The sequence below is a fragment of the Bombina bombina genome, chromosome 7 (assembly GCF_027579735.1).
Source record: "Bombina bombina isolate aBomBom1 chromosome 7, aBomBom1.pri, whole genome shotgun sequence".
Classification (NCBI taxonomy): Eukaryota; Metazoa; Chordata; class Amphibia; order Anura; family Bombinatoridae; genus Bombina; species Bombina bombina.
In genome coordinates, this window is record NC_069505.1 from 202,719,583 (window position 1) to 202,739,215 (window position 19,633).

The 19,633-nt window shown below is 35.6% G+C and overlaps 7 non-coding genes across 7 annotated transcripts; all 7 read right to left on the reverse strand.

The window, feature by feature from the left end:
* Positions 1-703: 703 nt before the first annotated feature.
* Positions 704-775, reverse strand: TRNAC-GCA (transfer RNA cysteine (anticodon GCA)). The gene has a single exon. It is a non-coding gene; the product is annotated as a tRNA-Cys (tRNA).
* Positions 776-2,694: 1,919 nt separating this feature from the next.
* Positions 2,695-2,766, reverse strand: TRNAC-GCA (transfer RNA cysteine (anticodon GCA)). Its single transcript has one exon. It is a non-coding gene; the product is annotated as a tRNA-Cys (tRNA).
* Positions 2,767-10,309: 7,543 nt separating this feature from the next.
* Positions 10,310-10,381, reverse strand: TRNAC-GCA (transfer RNA cysteine (anticodon GCA)). The gene has a single exon. It is a non-coding gene; the product is annotated as a tRNA-Cys (tRNA).
* A 1,918-nt stretch (positions 10,382-12,299) lies between these two features.
* On the reverse strand, positions 12,300-12,371 carry TRNAC-GCA (transfer RNA cysteine (anticodon GCA)). The gene has a single exon. It is a non-coding gene; the product is annotated as a tRNA-Cys (tRNA).
* A 2,243-nt stretch (positions 12,372-14,614) lies between these two features.
* Positions 14,615-14,686, reverse strand: TRNAC-GCA (transfer RNA cysteine (anticodon GCA)). Its single transcript has one exon. It is a non-coding gene; the product is annotated as a tRNA-Cys (tRNA).
* A 1,249-nt stretch (positions 14,687-15,935) lies between these two features.
* Positions 15,936-16,007, reverse strand: TRNAC-GCA (transfer RNA cysteine (anticodon GCA)). Its single transcript has one exon. It is a non-coding gene; the product is annotated as a tRNA-Cys (tRNA).
* Positions 16,008-16,931: 924 nt separating this feature from the next.
* On the reverse strand, positions 16,932-17,003 carry TRNAC-GCA (transfer RNA cysteine (anticodon GCA)). The gene has a single exon. It is a non-coding gene; the product is annotated as a tRNA-Cys (tRNA).
* Between the last annotated feature and the right edge of the window lie 2,630 nt (positions 17,004-19,633).

Genomic DNA, 19,633 nt, shown 5'->3' on the forward strand with positions numbered 1-19,633 from the left:
TAAAAGTACAATCAACTTAAATATGACTATCAGAAAGTCTGGTCAAACGACATTGTATTAATGTTAATTTTTCAGTCAATTTTTCTGTCTTCTTAATGTATTAATAGAAGCCTGGATCTATATTTTCTTTTTTGTAATGTATGTTATCTTAAAGGTGTCAAATTTAGCCAGTAAAACTAATTTATGGAATAATAACTTGGAAAAAAGTTTTTGAATGCATTTATGATTAATGTCTGCTTTTGATATTGGACTGGAGTTTCAGATATCAATAAACTGTCTATAAAGTGATAGACATGAACATGTGAAGATTTTTAGAGGTTTGATAAAAGTACAAGCAACTTAAATATGGTTATCAGAAAGTCTGGTCAAACTAACTTGTATTAATATTAATTTTTTAACCATGTTTTGGTCTTCTTAATGTTTTTTTAATTTAAGGATATTATTCTAATCTTATCAGGCTTTCTTGAAAGTCTCTTCAAAATGTTATCTTTTCATAATCATTTTTCAGGAAAACACACTGGGCTTGCAGTTTATATCTTCCTTTACAATGTGTAGTATGTACTCTTAATTGTTTAAAAGAGAGCATTGGCTAATTTTACAAATTGACATGAGTAATAGCTATCAATTATCAGACTTTTGAAAACCCACACATTTTTATAAGTCCCATTTGAATGGCGTTCCCTAAATTTTAAGGTATAAACAAAGGGGACACCCGGATTTGAACCAGGGACCTCTCGATTTGCAGTCGAATGCTCTACCACTGAGCTATATCCCCACAGAAACCTATGCCATAGTTTTTTTTTTTGTGACGTTGGTTATCTCAAAGGTACAGAATTTAGTTAGAAAAACTAATTTATGTAATAATGATAATTTGAGGAAATGTTTTGAATGTATTGATGATTAATCTCTGCTTTTGATGTCTGACTGGAGTTTCAGATATCAATAAACTACGTATGAATTAATATACATGAAAATAGGAAGAGTTTTAGAGGCTTGATAAAAGTACAATCAACTTAAATATGACTATCAGAAAGTCTGGTCAAACGACATTGTATTAATGTTAATTTTTCAGTAAATTTTTCTGTCTTCTTAATGTATTAATAGAAACCTGGATCTATATTTTCTTTTTTGTAATGTATGTTATCTTAAAGGTGTCAAATTTAGCCAGTAAAACTAATTTATGGAATAATAACTTGGAAAAAAGTTTTTGAATGCATTTATGATTAATGTCTGCTTTTGATATTGGACTGGGGTTTCAGATATCATTAAACTGTATATAAAGTGATAGACATGAACATGTGAAGATTTTTAGAGGTTTGATAATAGTACAATCAACTTAAATATGGTTATCAGAAAGTCTGGTCAAACTAACTTGTATTAATATTAATTTTTTAACCATGTTTTGGTCTTCTTAATGTTTTTTTAATTTAAGGATATTATTCTAATCTTATCAGGCTTTCTTGAAAGTCTCTTCAAAATGTTATCTTTTCATAATCATATTTCAGGAAAACACACTGGGCTTGCAGTTTATATCTTCCTTTACAATGTGTAGTATGTACTCTTAATTGTTTAAAAAATAGCGTTGGCTAATTTTACAAATTGAAATGAGTAATAGCTATCAATTATTAGACTTTTGAAAACCCACACATTTTTAAAAGTCCCATTTGAATGCCGTTCCCTAAATTTTAAGGTATAAACAAAGTGGACACCTGGATTTGAACCAGGGACCTCTCGATCTGCAGTCGAATGCTCTACCAATGAGCTATATCCCTACGGAAACCTATGCCGTAGTTTTCTTTTTGTGATGTTGGTTATCTCAAAGGTACAGAATTTAGTTAGAAAAACTAATTTATGTAATAATGATAATTTGGGGAATGTTTTGAATGTATTGATGATTAATCTCTGCTTTTGATGTCTGACTGGAGTTTCAGATATCAATGAACTACGTATGAATTAATATACATGAAAATAGGAAGAGTTTTAGAGGCTTGATAAAAGTACAATCAACTTAAATATGACTATCAGAAAGTCTGGTCAAATGACATTGTATTAATGTTAATTTTTCAGTCAATTTTTTTGTCTTCTTAATTTATTAATAGAAACCTGGATCTATATTTTCTTTTTTGTAATGTATGTTATCTTAAAGGTATCGAATTTAGCCAGTAAAACTAATTTATGGAATAATAACTTGGAAAAAAGTTTTTGAATGCATTTATGATTAATGTCTGCTTTTGATATTGGACTGGAGTTTCAGATATCAATAAACTGTATATAAAGTGATAGGCATGAACATTTGAAGATTTTTAGAGGTTTGATAAAAGTACAATCAACTTAAATATGGTTATCAGAAAGTCTGGTCAAACTAACTTGTATTAATATTAATTTTTTAACCAGGTTTTGGTCTTCTTAATGTTTTTTAATTTAAGGATATTGTTCTAATCTTATCAGGCTTTCTTGAAAGTCTCTTCAAAATGTTATCTTTTCATAATCATATTTCAGGAAAACACACTGGGCTTGCAGTTTATATCTTCCTTTGCAATGTGTAGTATGTACTCTTAATTGTTTAAAATATAGCGTAGGCTAATTTTACAAATTGACATGAGTAATAGCTATCAATTATTAGACTTTTGAAAACCCACACATTTTTATAAGTCCCATTTGAATGGCGTTCCCTAAATTTTAAGGTATAAACAAAGGGGACACCCGGATTTGAACCAGAGACCTCTCGATCTGCAGTCGAATGCTCTACCACTGAGCTATATCCCCACAGAAACTTATGCCATAGTTTTGTTTTTGTGATGTTGGTTATCTCAAAGGTACAGAATTTAGTTAGAAAAACTAATTTATGTAATAATGATAATTTGGGGAAATGTTTTGAATGTATTGATGATTAATCTCTGCTTTTGATGTCTGACTGGAGTTTCAGATCTCAATGAACTACGTATGAATTAATATACATGAAAATAGGAAGAGTTTTAGAGGCTTGATAAAAGTACAACTTAAATAGGACTATCAGAAAGTCTGGTCAAACGACATTGTATTAATGTTAATTTTTCAGTCAATTTTTCTGTCTTCTTAATGTATTAATAGAAACCTGGATCTATATTTTCTTTTTTGTAATGTATGTTATCTTAAAGGTATCGAATTTAGCCAGTAAAACTAATTTATGGAATAATAACTTGGAAAAAAGTTTTTAAATGCATTTATGATTAATGTCTGCTTTTGATATTGGACTGGGGTTTCAGATATCAATAAACTGTATATAAAGTGATAGACATGAACATGTGAAGATTTTTAGAGGTTTGATAATAGTACAATCAACTTAAATATGGTTATCAGAAAGTCTGGTCAAACTAACTTGTATTAATATTAATTTTTTAACCATGTTTTGGTCTTCTTAATGTTTTTTTAATTGAAGGATATTATTCTAATCTTATCAGGCTTTCTGGAAAGTCTCTTCAAAATGTTATCTTTTCATAATCATTTTTCAGGAAAACACACTGGGCTTGCAGGTTATATCTTCCTTTACAATGTGTAGTATGTACTCTTAATTGTTTAAAAGATAGCGTTGGCTGGGGGGGCGGAGCTTCGCCGTGCTGGAGCATGGACGCTGTGTGACTGAGCTCCGGAGCTGTTGGTCCCTATTTGGCATCTAAAAAAGGCATTTCATACTAATTATGGACTTTCCTATTCCTAGCAAATACCTAGCACCAACTGGCCCTTCTTATGGACTATAATTAATTTGCTGCAGTCACTTTTTGGCGATACCTGAGGCTGTTTGCTTATACGACTGCGGCCGCCATCTTACCGCCATCTTGCCGCCAGATGTAATGCCCTGACTCCTCAAACCCCAACAGCCTCAGACTGATACGTGGGATCCCTGCGATGTAACAACACCTCATCCACCCTGCTTGGAGTGTTCGGAGTCTCGCTATCGCTGACACGCAACAGATGAAACGCTGTGACAGGGAGCTGCATCAGAGCCCACGACTACACCGGGCGAGCGTAACGACACAGCAGACTGCTCAGGCAAGCATAACACCATAAACATTCTCATTGAACCTGAATATGACTAGCGGGGAAGCACAGGGGTAGACCGGACTATTTTACATCTCACAGAACCGGCTAGATCATATCATTTCCCCCTGGGGATACTGAGGCCTAGTGATACAATCTTACTCATAGGCCCTGCGGCCTGCCTCCACTATCTTCCAATCTGCCACGTGCTCCCCAAGGCCGTTATTATCACTGCCACCTAGTCTCCCCTATCCATTACCAATCTCATAATCTAAGTCAGACATTCTCGCTCCCCTTCCTGTCCATGCCATCTCTACTCCCAGCATGGCAGGCAGGAAGGGTAATAAACCTGAAAAACAAGGCAAATTAAACCAGCTTGGCCCTTCAGTGTCATCCTTCTTCCATCCTCAGGATTCTACTGGCACGACCACAATGCAGGCCACAGATTCCACTCCTGTTAACCCCGCTGCCAATAACACACAAGACCCCTTGCAGTCTATTCAGTCCCAGATTGCTGGTCTCCCATCTAAATCTGATATTGCCGATTTGAAGAATTTTATTAAAAATGAAATAAAAGACCTAAAGAAGGATCTTAATGACCTTGGTTCTAGGATGGAATTCTTAGAGGAGGGACAAGATCACCTTAACAACATGGTTAGCTTGAACTCCCAACAAATATCTATCCAAGACTCTATGCTGCAAAATCTTAATGATAAAATTGAGGACCTTGAAAATCGAGGGCGGAGGAACAATCTGCGCCTCAGGGGTATACCTGAGGATGTCTCTCAGGAGCAACTTAGGGCCTATGTCACTGAGCTCTTCCAAGTCCTACTACCTCAAGCTCCTCCCATACATCATGATGACATCGAGAGAATCCATAGGGCCCTCAGGCCTCCTGCACGACCCCCGTCACCCCCCAGGGATGTTATTATTAGATTTTTAAAGTTTACCACCAAGGAGGAGATCTGGCAAGCCGCTAGAACTAGGAGGTCAATCCTTTTCCATAACCACAATCTACAGATCTATCAAGACCTATGTCCCCAGACAATTCAGCGCAGAAGAGAGGTTCGTTTCATCACCAAAGTCCTTCAGGAAAAAAGTATTAAATATCGATGGGGCTTCCCTTTTAGCTTAATTATTTCTTTCAATGGAGGACAGATCATTTATAAAAACTTCTCTGACTTGGAGGACATATCCAGGAAACTCAACATATCTTTTGACCCCCCCCCCCAGAGAAAATTATTGTCCCAACCCCTGAGCCGGATTGCTCAAGGGAAGGATCTTCCAGAGAACAAAGACCGAGTTGGTCAAGGGCAGAACCTAAACGACGCAAGACTGGCCCTTCATCTGCAGCTACAGAATCCTGAGGCCCTCTACTTACCATACACATTTCCTGAGCGCAAGCGTGGGTTTGTCCCTGGACATTTCCTCTACTGGACATTTCTCCCTGAAGGACTCTATGATAGGTTGTTCCAGGGGTATTGTATGAACGACTTTTTTGCTTGTTTGTTCTTGTTCTTAATCGCCTTGCTATTTCAATATGTCCATTCTAGTCTAATTTTTATAGTTGCTAACAATGCCTTATTTTTCGTCATTTAATGTTTGAATGCCATTTAGGGTTATCCGACATCATTCCTCCCCCCCGAATGGTGTATTCACAAACCTTAATACACACCACCTATTGTTGGAAAAATTTTCATCCTTGTGTTTGTTTGTTTGTTTTGCATATTTTACTTGTTGAATTCATGTTCTTTATAGTTAAACTGCAAGTTACTGAATGTTTTAATGCTTACTGTACCAGTCTATCCAGCCTCTCCAACTACCTCAAACATTGGTCAACCACTTATCATCATGCTTCTCCTCACAATTACTCACACAATAGCTATCATATAACTCCACATTCAATCCACAAGCATTCTGCCTCCTCTCAATCCCACACCTTTAGAAATATAATTGACCTCACACATCTTTCCTATGGCCACACACCTTAGGTCTATTAAAATAATGTCCCATAATGTTAAGGGACTGAACACCCCTCAAAAAAGATCCCAAGCCTTGAGAGACTACCATAGACAAAAAAGTGATATCATCCTAATACAGGAGACTCATTTCAAGAAAGGCAGGGAACCTCTACAGGCCCTTAGGAAATTTGGCCAAGTGTTCTTATCCTCAAACACTTCTAAACACAATGGTGTGGGAATACTAATCCACAAACAGATCCCCTTCCATATCACTAACATCTTCAAAGACAGAGAAGGTAGACTGATTGTTATCACTGGCAAACTTTTCAATAAAGTTGTCACTATCGCCAATATATATGCTCCTAATTCCTGCCACACCCAATTTTTCCTTCAATCGTGTAACACCATCTCCGAATTATCTAGGGGCAGTTTAATTTTGGGAGGGGATTTCAACTTAGCGTTTGACCCCAACCTGGACTGTTCTTCGGGATCGTCCGCGATTCCCCAGAAGGTTCTAAAAACGATCAAGTCCCACATCTCCAGGCTCAATGTCCATGATGCTTGGAGAATACATTATCCCACGGTCAAAGATTATACGTTTTATTCATATCCCCACCAATCCTACTCCCGCATTGATTACCTGATGATTGATGTTACTAGCCTTGCCCTGGTCCAATCCACTAACATTATGCCCATCACGTGGTCAGACCACGCCATGATCTCCTGTTCCCTCAATTGGCCCACCTCTCAAAGACAGGATCGTTTGTGGAGGCTTGATGAATCGCTCCTATCTGACCCTATAGTTAAAATACAAATTACTAAGTCTCTGGAATCCTATTTCACTTCTAACTCCACCCCAGACGTTTCTCCCCTCAATGTTTGGGAAGCCCACAAATGTGTACTTAGAGGAGAGCTTATAGCGATCAAAGCTGAAAGAAATAAACAAAACACCCTTGCACTTAGACACCTTTTAGAAGAATTAGAAAAACTACAAGACTCCCATAAAAGATTCCCCAATAACCCCTCCCTACTCGAACATATTAAGCACAAACAAGGTCAGCTAACCCTCCTTTTGGGTTTAGAGGCCAAACGTAGAGCTCTTTTCCTAAGAAGACGGTTTTACGAAGGAGGGAATAAACAAGGTAAACTATTGGCTCGCCTACTACGCAACAAAGCCTCTAGGGGTTATATAATGTCCATAAAAGATAAAACAGGGCATGGTCTACCTCTTCTGATATCGCGAACCAATTTCGTTCATATTACAAAGACCTTTATAACTTAGATAACAATGGCACCCCCCTTCCCCAGCAGAAATTACTGACTACTTGACCTCCCTACATCTCCCCTCCCTGACGACAGAACAAAAATCTGACCTGGAATCACCTTTCACCTTTCACGCTAAAAGAACTACAGAACGCCATCCTCTCCTTCCCCCCCGGGCAAGGCCCCAGGCCCTGATGGCTTTGGCCACTCATATTACTCCAAATTTACAGACACCCTTGCCCCCTACCTGCTGGCCCATTTCACCGATATCGACAATAATAAATTCTTCTCTTCCCAATCCCTTCTAGCTCATATCTCCGTAATTCCTAAACCTAATAAATCCCCCGATGCTATTCCCAACTACAGACCGATCTCCCTGCTAAATGCAGATGTAAAAATCTACGCCAAAATGATAGCAACCAGATTGAACCAATATCTCCCATACTTAGTTCATCAAGATCAGGTGGGATTCGTCCCCTTCAGGGAGGCTAAAGATAACACGGTTCGCAATCTCCACCTCTTATGGCATTCTAAAAAACAAGGCCTTCCCGCGATCTGGTTATCCACCGACGCGGAGAAGGCCTTTGACCGGGTCCGATGGTCCTTCCTCAAATCCACCTTACAGACCATGGGATTGGGAGAGCTCATGCTCCATAGAATTTTTGCCCTATACCAGAACCCTAGTGCTCGAATCTCCTTAAACGGTATCCTTTCCTCGCCATTCCCGATTTCGAATGGTACTAGGCAGGGATGCCCCTTATCCCCACTTCTGTTTGTGTGCCTATTAGAGGCATTTGCCACTAAGATCAGACTTAATCCAGATATCAAAGGTATAACAATAGGGGATGAGACCTACAAATTATCCCTTTTTGCAGACGATGTGCTGTTCTCCCTTACTTCTCCCGACACATCGATCCCTATACTTCTAGAGGAGCTTTCGCTTTTTAATAAACTATCCAATTTCCTCATTAATCAGGCCAAATCAGAATACATTGGTGTCTCATTACCACATACTCTTGCCCAACAAATTGAACTAATTTGCCCCTTCCGTAGGTGTAGAACCTCCTTACGATACCTAGGTATCCACCTTACCGAGGATTTAGAGTCTATCTTCAATCTAAATTACGCCCCCCTAAAGCTATCCCTAGAAAGGGAACTTTCGTCGTGGCACTCAAGACGCCTATCATGGATTGGCAGAATTAATGCCATAAAAATGACTGCCTTCCCTAGACTTCTTTACCTGCTACAAACCCTCCCCGTCCCACTCCCTCCCCATTACCTTAAGAATTTACAACAACTATTTAGTTCATTTATATGGAGAGGTGGTTACTCAAGGATTAATAAGCGAATAATGTTAACCCCTCGTATTCATGGCGGCCTCGGGGTCCCTAACTTAGAGCTCTATAGATCTGCTATTTTCATCCAGCGAATACTCGACTGGAGGGTCCATAAGACTCAGAAGAGGTGGATCTCGCTTGAGGAACACTTACATAAAGATTTACACTTACATTCCCTGTGCTGGACTCCTAGATCCACCCCCATTGCCAAGAACTTAGAAAACCCTATCACTAAGGAAACCCTAATTCAATGGGATAGGGCAAACGTGAACAATCCTCACCTTTCATCCAGACCCTTCCCTCTTACCTCGTTAGTACACAACCCTGAGTTCTCTCTGACAGAGCTAAAAACCCATTCCTCGCATATCACCCCTTCCCCTGATGTGGCGATTCATCATCTCTCTGATAACGATCACCTGCACTCTCAGGCAAAACTACAAGAATTAAACTTTGACTGGGCCCATAACTGGTTCCATTACAGGAGACTTCACCATTATATCACGTCACATAAATATTCGCTCAATATGCTCAGACCTAAGACTAAGCTTGAGACTCTACTATCATCCCCTATTTCCTTAAACCATACCCTATCTAAGATATACTCAATACTGTCCCACCCCGCTCCTGGCAACCTACCGGGGACTATTGAGTCCTGGGAAAGGGAACTAGGAGTCATCATCCTACCCCATACAGCATCCTCTATTTTTAGTAACACCAAATCTTCTTCATCCTCGGCAGCTATGCTGGAGATGAACTATAAAATCCTCCATAACTGGTACCTCACCCCCAGACGTTTGCATAGATTATACCCCACAACTAGTAATCGCTGTTGGCGCTACGGCCACGTTGGCAGTGGCATGGGCCACATGTGGTGTTGGTGCAACAGCATAAACTCATACTGGAGAACCCTCATAGGAGAAATAGAAAATATCTTTCAGCTTACATTACCATTAGATCCGCTAATATTTCTTTTAAATAAACATATTAGGCTACCCTCTAAAGCTCACAGCATCCTTTTACGCATTCTCATAAATAGTGCCAAATCCCTCATTGCTAAGTCCTGGAAATCTCCTGATCCACCAAATGTAACACTTTGGAGACACAAAGTCACTGACCTTATAGAACTGGAAGAGTATAGATCTTTCAGGCTAGACTCCAGAGACATATTCCTTATTGCCCAAGATATGTGGACACAATATACGAAAACAGCAACATCGGTCAGTGAATCACCCCTACTGACGTAACTATTTCCTTGTGAGTACACGAATCCTTATAACTGACACCCTTATAGGAGAACACCTACCCCTTTTTACTATGCTAGCTGGTACTTCTCAATTCACCCAGTTTAAACCAAATGTATTGTATTCTATTTTACCTGAATTCTTTCATTTTCATTTTCTTTTTGTTTCCCCCCTCCCTCTTTCTGGCCGTCAAGGCCATTCCCAGTTTTGTTTTAAAAGAAATTTGTTTTTTCTCTCAATGATTAATGTTGTCAACTGGAATTGGTCATTATGTTACATCTAAAATTGTCATATTCCTTATATCTTGACTTATCCTTATTATATGTTTGCCAAACTATTTCAATAAAAAAGAACTTGGAATAAAAGATAGCGTTGGCTAATTTTACAAATTGACATGAGTAATAGCTATCAATTATTAGACTTTTGAAAACCCACACATTTTTATAAGTCCCATTTGAATGGCGTTCCCTAAATTTTAAGGTATAAACAAAGAGGACACCCGGATTTGAACCAGGGACCTCTCGATCTGCAGTCGAATGCTCTACCACTGAGCTATATCCCCACGGAAACCTATGCCATAGTTTTGTTTTTGTGATGTTGGTTATCTCAAAGGTACAGAATTTAGTTAGAAAAACTAATTTATGTAATAATGATAATTTGAGGAAATGTTTTGAATGTATTGATGATTATTCTCTGCTTTTAATGTCTGACTGGAGTTTCAGATATCAATGAACTACGTATGAATTAATATACATGAAAATAGGAAGAGTTTTAGAGGCTTGATAAAAGTACAATCAACTTAAATATGACTATCAGAAAGTCTGGTCAAACGACATTGTATTAATGTTAATTTTTCAGTCAATTTTTCTGTCTTCTTAATGTATTAATAGAAACCTGGATCTATATTTTCTTTTTTGTAATGTTTGTTATCGTAAAGGTATCGAATTTAACCAGTAAAACTAATTTATGGAATAATAACTTGGAAAAAAGTTTTTGAATGCATTTATGATTAATGTCTGCTTTTGATATTGGACTGGAGTTTCAGATATCAATAAACTGTATATAAAGTGATAGACATGAACATGTGAAGATTTTAGAGGTTTGATAAAAGTACAATCAACTTAAATATGGTTATCAGAAAGTCTGGTCAAACTAACTTGTATTAATATTAATTTTTTAACCATGTTTTGGTCTTCTTAATGATTTTTTAATTTAAGGATATTATTCTAATCTTATCAGGCTTTCTTGAAAGTCTCTTCAAAATGTTATCTTTTCATAATCATATTTCAGGAAAACACACTGGGCTTGCAGTTTATATCTTCCTTTACAATGTGTAGTATGTACTCTTAATTGTTTAAAAGATAGCGTTGGCTAATTTTACAAATTGAAATGAGTAATAGCTATCAATTATTAGACTTTTGAAAACCCACACATTTTTAAAAGTCCCATTTGAATGCCGTTCCCTAAATTTTAAGGTATAAACAAAGTGGACACCTGGATTTGAACCAGGGACCTCTCGATCTGCAGTCGAATGCTCTACCACTGAGCTATATCCCTACGGAAACCTATGCCGTAGTTTTCTTTTTGTGATGTTGGTTATCTCAAAGGTACAGAATTTAGTTAGAAAAACTAATTTATGTAATAATGATAATTTGGGGAATGTTTTGAATGTATTGATGATTAATCTCTGCTTTTGATGTCTGACTGGAGTTTCAGATATCAATGAACTACGTATGAATTAATATACATGAAAATAGGAAGACTTTTAGAGGCTTGATAAAAGTACAATCAACTTAAATATGACTATCAGAAAGTCTGGTCAAATGACATTGTATTAATGTTAATTTTTCAGTCAATTTTTTTGTCTTCTTAATTTATTAATAGAAACCTGGATCTATATTTTCTTTTTTGTAATGTATGTTATCTTAAAGGTATCGAATTTAGCCAGTAAAACTAATTTATGGAATAATAACTTGGAAAAAAGTTTTTGAATGCATTTATGATTAATGTCTGCTTTTGATATTGGACTGGAGTTTCAGATATCAATAAACTGCATATAAAGTGATAGACATGAACATGTGAAGATTTTTAGAGGTTTGATAATAGTACAATCAACTTAAATATGGTTATCAGAAAGTCTGGTCAAACTAACTTGTATTAATATTAATTTTTTAACCATGTTTTGGTCTTCTTAATGTTTTTTTAATTTAAGGATATTATTCTAATCTTATCAGGCTTTCTTGAAAGTCTCTTCAAAACGTTATCTTTTCATAATCATTTTTCAGGAAAACACACTGGGCTTGCAGTTTATATCTTCCTTTACAATGTGTAGTATGTACTCTTAATTGTTTAAAAGATAGCATTGGCTAATTTTACAAATTGACATGAGTAATAGCTATCAATTATTAGACTTTTGAAAACCCACACATTTTTATAAGTCCCATTTGAATGGTGTTCCCTATATTTTAAGGTATAAACAAAGGGGACACCCGGATTTGAACCAGGGACCTCTCGATCTGCAGTCGAATGCTCTACCACTGAGCTATATCCCCACGGAAACCTATGCCGTTTTTTACTTTTTGTGATGTTGGTTATCTCAAAGGTACAGAATTTAGTTAGAAAAACTAATTTATGTAATAATGATAATTTGGGGAAATGTTTTGAATGTATTGATGATTAATCTCTGCTTTTGATGTCTGACTGGAGTTTCAGATATCAATGAACTACGTATAAATTAATATACATGAAAATAGGAAGAGTTTTAGAGGCTTGATAAAAGTACAATCAACTTAAATATGACTATCAGAAAGTCTGGTCAAACGACTTTGTATTAATGTTAATTTTTCAGTCAATTTTTCTGTCTTCTTAATGTATTAATAGAAACCTGGATCTATATTTTCTTTTTTGTAATGTATGTTATCTTAAAGGTATCGAATTTAGCCAGTAAAACTAATTTATGGAATAATAATTTGGAAAAAAGTAATTTAAGGATATTATTCTAATCTTATCAGGCTTGATGTCTGACTGGAGTTTCAGATATCAATGAACTACGTATGAATTAATATACATGAAAATAGGAAGAGTTTTAGAGGCTTGATAAAAGTACAATCAACTTAAATATGACTATCAGAAAGTCTGGTCAAACGACATTGTATTAATGTTAATTTTTCAGTCAATTTTTCTGTCTTCTTAATGTATTAATAGAAACCTGGATCTATATTTTCTTTTTTGTAATGTATGTTATCTTAAAGGTGTCAAATTTAGCCAGTAAAACTAATTTATGGAATAATAACTTGGAAAAAAGTTTTTGAATGCATTTATGATTAATGTCTGCTTTTGATATTGGACTGGGGTTTCAGATATCATTAAACTGTATATAAAGTGATAGACATGAACATGTGAAGATTTTTAGAGGTTTGATAATAGTACAATCAACTTAAATATGGTTATCAGAAAGTCTGGTCAAACTAACTTGTATTAATATTAATTTTTTAACCATGTTTTGGTCTTCTTAATGTTTTTTTAATTTAAGGATATTATTCTAATCTTATCAGGCTTTCTTGAAAGTCTCTTCAAAATGTTATCTTTTCATAATCATATTTCAGGAAAAGACACTGGGCTTGCAGTTTATATCTTCCTTTACAATGTGTAGTATGTACTCTTAATTGTTTAAAAGATAGCGTTGGCTAATTTTACAAATTGAAATGAGTAATAGCTATCAATTATTAGACTTTTGAAAACCCACACATTTTTAAAAGTCCCATTTGAATGCCGTTCCCTAAATTTTAAGGTATAAACAAAGTGGACACCTGGATTTGAACCAGGGACCTCTCGATCTGCAGTCGAATGCTCTACCACTGAGCTATATCCCTACGGAAACCTATGCCGTAGTTTTCTTTTTGTGATGTTGGTTATCTCAAAGGTACAGAATTTAGTTAGAAAAACTAATTTATGTAATAATGATAATTTGGGGAATGTTTTGAATGTATTGATGATTAATCTCTGCTTTTGATGTCTGACTGGAGTTTCAGATATCAATGAACTACGTATGAATTAATATACATGAAAATAGGAAGACTTTTAGAGGCTTGATAAAAGTACAATCAACTTAAATATGACTATCAGAAAGTCTGGTCAAATGACATTGTATTAATGTTAATTTTTCAGTCAATTTTTTTGTCTTCTTAATGTATTAATAGAAACCTGGATCTATATTTTCTTTTTTGTAATGTATGTTATCTTAAAGGTATCGAATTTAGCCAGTAAAACTAATTTATGGAATAATAACTTGGAAAAAAGTTTTTGAATGCATTTATGATTAATGTCTGCTTTTGATATTGGACTGGAGTTTCAGATATCAATAAACTGCATATAAAGTGATAGACATGAACATGTGAAGATTTTTAGAGGTTTGATAATAGTACAATCAACTTAAATATGGTTATCAGAAAGTCTGGTCAAACTAACTTGTATTAATATTAATTTTTTAACCATGTTTTGGTCTTCTTAATGTTTTTTTAATTTAAGGATATTATTCTAATCTTATCAGGCTTTCTTGAAAGTCTCTTCAAAACGTTATCTTTTCATAATCATTTTTCAGGAAAACACACTGGGCTTGCAGTTTATATCTTCCTTTACAATGTGTAGTATGTACTCTTAATTGTTTAAAAGATAGCGTTGGCTAATTTTACAAATTGAAATGAGTAATAGCTATCAATTATTAGACTTTTGAAAACCCACACATTTTTATAAGTACCATTTGAATGGCGTTCCCTAAATTTTAAGGTATAAACAAAGGGGACACCCGGATTTGAACCAGAGACCTCTCGATCTGCAGTCGAATGCTCTACCACTGAGCTATATCCCCACGGAAACCTATGCCGTTTTTTTTCTTTTTGTGATGTTGGTTATCTCAAAGGTACAGAATTTAGTTAGAAAAACTAATTTATGTAATAATGATAATTTGGGGAAATGTTTTGAATGTATTGATGATTAATCTCTGCTTTTGATGTCTGACTGGAGTTTCAGATATCAATGAACTACGTATGAATTAATATACATGAAAATAGAAAGAGTTTTAGAGGCTTGATAAAAGTACAATCAACTTAAATATGACTATCAGAAAGTCTGGTCAAACGACTTTGTATTAATGTTAATTTTTCAGTCAATTTTTCTGTCTTCTTAATGTATTAATAGAAACCTGGATCTATATTTTCTTTTTTGTAATGTATGTTATCTTAAAGGTATCGAATTTAGCCAGTAAAACTAATTTATGGAATAATAATTTGGAAAAAAGTAATTTAAGGATATTATTCTAATCTTATCAGGCTTGATGTCTGACTGGAGTTTCAGATATCAATGAACTACGTATGAATTAATATACATGAAAATAGGAAGAGTTTTAGAGGCTTGATAAAAGTACAATCAACTTAAATATGACTATCAGAAAGTCTGGTCAAACGACATTGTATTAATGTTAATTTTTCAGTCAATTTTTCTGTCTTCTTAATGTATTAATAGAAACCTGGATCTATATTTTCTTTTTTGTAATGTATGTTATCTTAAAGGTGTCAAATTTAGCCAGTAAAACTAATTTATGGAATAATAACTTGGAAAAAAGTTTTTGAATGCATTTATGATTAATGTCTGCTTTTGATATTGGACTGGGGTTTCAGATATCATTAAACTGTATATAAAGTGATAGACATGAACATGTGAAGATTTTTAGAGGTTTGATAATAGTACAATCAACTTAAATATGGTTATCAGAAAGTCTGGTCAAACTAACTTGTATTAATATTAATTTTTTAACCATGTTTTGGTCTTCTTAATGTTTTTTTAATTTAAGGATATTATTCTAATCTTATCAGGCTTTCTTGAAAGTCTCTTCAAAATGTTATCTTTTCATAATCATATTTCAGGAAAAGACACTGGGCTTGCAGTTTATATCTTCCTTTACAATGTGTAGTATGTACTCTTAATTGTTTAAAAGATAGCGTTGGCTAATTTTACAAATTGAAATGAGTAATAGCTATCAATTATTAGACTTTTGAAAACCCACACATTTTTATAAGTCCCATTTGAATGGCGTTCCCTAAATTTTAAGGTATAAACAAAGGGGACACCCGGATTTGAACCAGGGACCTCTCGATCTGCAGTCGAATGCTCTACCACTGAGCTATATCCCCACGGAAACCTATGCCGTAGTTTTCTTTTTGTGATGTTGGTTATCTCAAAGGTACAGAATTTAGTTAGAAAAACTAATTTATGTAATAATGATAATTTGGGGAAATATTTTGAATGTATTGATGATTAATCTCTGCTTTTGATGTCTGACTGGAGTTTCAGATATCAATGAACTACGTATAAATTAATATACATGAAAATAGGAAGAGTTTTAGAGGCTTGATAAAAGTACAATCAACTTAAATATGACTATCAGAAAGTCTGGTCAAACGACATTGTATTAATGTTAATTTTTGAGTAAATTTTTCTGTCTTCTTAATGTATTAATAGAAACCTGGATCTATATTTTCTTTTTTGTAATGTATGTTATCTTAAAGGTGTCAAATTTAGCCAGTAAAACTAATTTATGGAAAAATAACTTGGAAAAAAGTTTTTGAATGCATTTATGATTAATGTCTGCTTTTGATATTGGACTGGGGTTTCAGATATCAATAAACTGCATATAAAGTGATAGACATGAACATGTGAAGATTTTTAGAGGTTTGATAATAGTACAATCAACTTAAATATGGTTATCAGAAAGTCTGGTCAAACTAACTTGTATTAATATTAATTTTTTAACCATGTTTTGGTCTTCTTAATGTTTTTTTAATTTAAGGATATTATTCTAATCTTATCAGGCTTTCTTGAAAGTCTCTTCAAAACGTTATCTTTTCATAATCATTTTTCAGGAAAACACACTGGGCTTGCAGTTTATATCTTCCTTTACAATGTGTAGTATGTACTCTTAATTGTTTAAAAGATAGCATTGGCTAATTTTACAAATTGACATGAGTAATAGCTATCAATTATTAGACTTTTGAAAACCCACACATTTTTATAAGTCCCATTTGAATGGCGTTCCCTACATTTTAAGGTATAAACAAAGGGGACACCCGGATTTGAACCAGGGACCTCTCGATCTGCAGTCGAATGCTCTACCACTGAGCTATATCCCCACTGAAACCTATGCCGTTTTTTTCTTTTTGTGATGTTGGTTATCTCAAAGGTACAGAATTTAGTTAGAAAAACTAATTTATGTAATAATGATAATTTGGGGAAATGTTTTGAATGTATTGATGATTAATCTCTGCTTTTGATGTCTGACTGGAGTTTCAGATATCAATGAACTACGTATAAATTAATATACATGAAAATAGGAAGAGTTTTAGAGGCTTGATAAAAGTACAATCAACTTAAATATGACTATCAGAAAGTCTGGTCAAACTACATTGTATTAATGTTAATTTTTCAGTAAATTTTTCTTTCTTAATAGAAACCTGGATCTATATTTTCTTTTTGTAATGTATGTTATCTTAAAGGTGTCAAATTTAGCCAGTAAAACTAATTTATGGAATAATAACTTGGAAAAAAGTTTTTGAATGCATTTATGATTAATATCTGCTTTTGATATTGGACTGGGGTTTCAGATATCATTAAACTGTATATAAAGTGATAGACATGAACATGTGAAGATTTGTAGAGTTTTGATAATAGTAGAATCAACTTAAATATGGTTATCAGAAAGTCTGGTCAAACTAACTTGTATTAATATTATTATTTTTTTTTTTTTTAAAAAAGCTTTATTTGAAGACAAGGGTTATACATCAATAAGCAATACAATACAATAGAACTGTGACAGTATTAACATATATTGGTACAAAATGTATGAGTCTCAACCTTTTCTTATAGTTAAATCTTTGAACAATCACTAGAGGCTAAGAAATCATAGATAATCTTCTGAACACATTCTCTACCTGTCTCTCAGACTGTACTGTGTTTTATTAGTCCATCATTTCTGAACTTATCTCTCCATTCAGTGGTAATGACAGCATGAAAATTCCAGTATTGCAGTCAAGTTATAAATGTACAATATATACATCAAGCATTTATTAATTGGTATAACAGTTTGTACCCAGCGTACATTTTACACAGAGCTGGGTATATTATAATACCTGATGTTGTCGTCCATACTAGTGTATGGTTGAAAAGGAAGAGGAATAAAGAAAGAAGAAAAAGAGGAGGGGGAAAGGAGAAAAAAAAAAAAAAAAAAAAAAGGGGGGGGGGGAGTTTTTGGGAGGAGGAGAGGGGGAGAAGGTGGGGAGGGCAGGAGGGGTCGGAAAGGGGGGGGGGGAAGGGGAGGCAGTCAAAGACCGCTAAGGGAGGTAAGGCAATGGAAGTCACTCCTACGCTCTGGAGAACTACAGTCCCCTACCCTCCCACGTTAGTAGCATCATTTCATGTGTAGTTAGTTTACCAGTTTTTAGGAAGTGATAGCGTTCAAGTCTTAGCAGGTCCCCCACTTTTGCCCTCCACTCTTGTGTACTAGGTGTCAGCTGACTCTTCCAGTAGGCCGGGATGAGCGCTTTTGCTCCGTTTAGCATCAGAATGAATAGGAGGTATTTGTCTTCCCCCCTTATCTTAGGTAGGTCATGGTAGATCAAATATGATGGTTTTGGGGGGATTATGATATTCAAGATTTTGCTCATTAGTCCCAGCACCTCCTCCCAAAAAGGTCGTATAAGCGGGCATGTCCACCAAACGTGGAGAAGAGATCCCTCTTCTCCACAACCCCTCCAGCACCCCCCTCCTGAAAGAGGGTAAATTTTGCGTAGTCTTAGAGGTGTTAGATACCACCTGCTTAAGAACTTGTAATGCATCTCTTGCATTCGAGCCGATATCGAGGTCTTTTTGGCTCTCATAAATATTTTGGACCATTCCTTAGGTGATATCTCTATTCCCATTTCCGCTTGCCAAGCAGCTGAGTACGTTGGGAGCATTAATCCCCCTTTTGTTAATAAGATCTTATATATCTGTGAGATGAGGTGTGCCGGTGTGTGTGGCAGAGTACACAATACCTCAAAGAGGGTCTTGTTTCTGGACAATGCTCCTCGTTCCCTAAGGGAATCGAGGTAGTGAGTCATTTGTGCGACTCTGAACCATGACGCGAAGATTGCATGATCCCATTCCTCCAGTTCTGCCTGTGGTTTAAGTTTACCTTGTTGTAGGATGTTTGTGATTGCTGCCTCTGCCAGGCTGTAAGTGTCCCCCCGAATATGTGGAATAATTTCCATTCCCAAGTCTGGGTTTTCCCTTATTGGGATATTTGGTGATACAGGAGTAGATATATATGCGCCGTCTACCATTAATTTGTCCCATGATTTAAAGGTTTCAGTTATCATAGGGTATCTTAAGGCGGCCTCTGGCCGGCTCCCCGCCGAGATCCAGGCCAGTGCCCCCACATTCCCTCGTTTGAGGATCTCATTATCCACCTGTATCCATCTCTTGCTATTTGTATTCCTACTCCACTCCACAATTCTCTGAAGAGAGATAGCTCTTTGATACTCCCTCAGAAGCGGGACTCCCAGACCTCCTCTATCTCTGGGTAAGTATATCGTTGCTTTTTGATTCTTGGTCTGATCCCGTTCCAAATATATGTCTCCATGGCTGTTTGAATTTGTTGGATGTATTGGGAGGCCGCCGCTGCTGGGACCGTTTGCATGATGTATAGCACCCTTGGTAAAACGTTCATCTTTACCACCCCTATACGGCCCATCCACGATATCATTTTTTTTTTCCAATTTAGCAG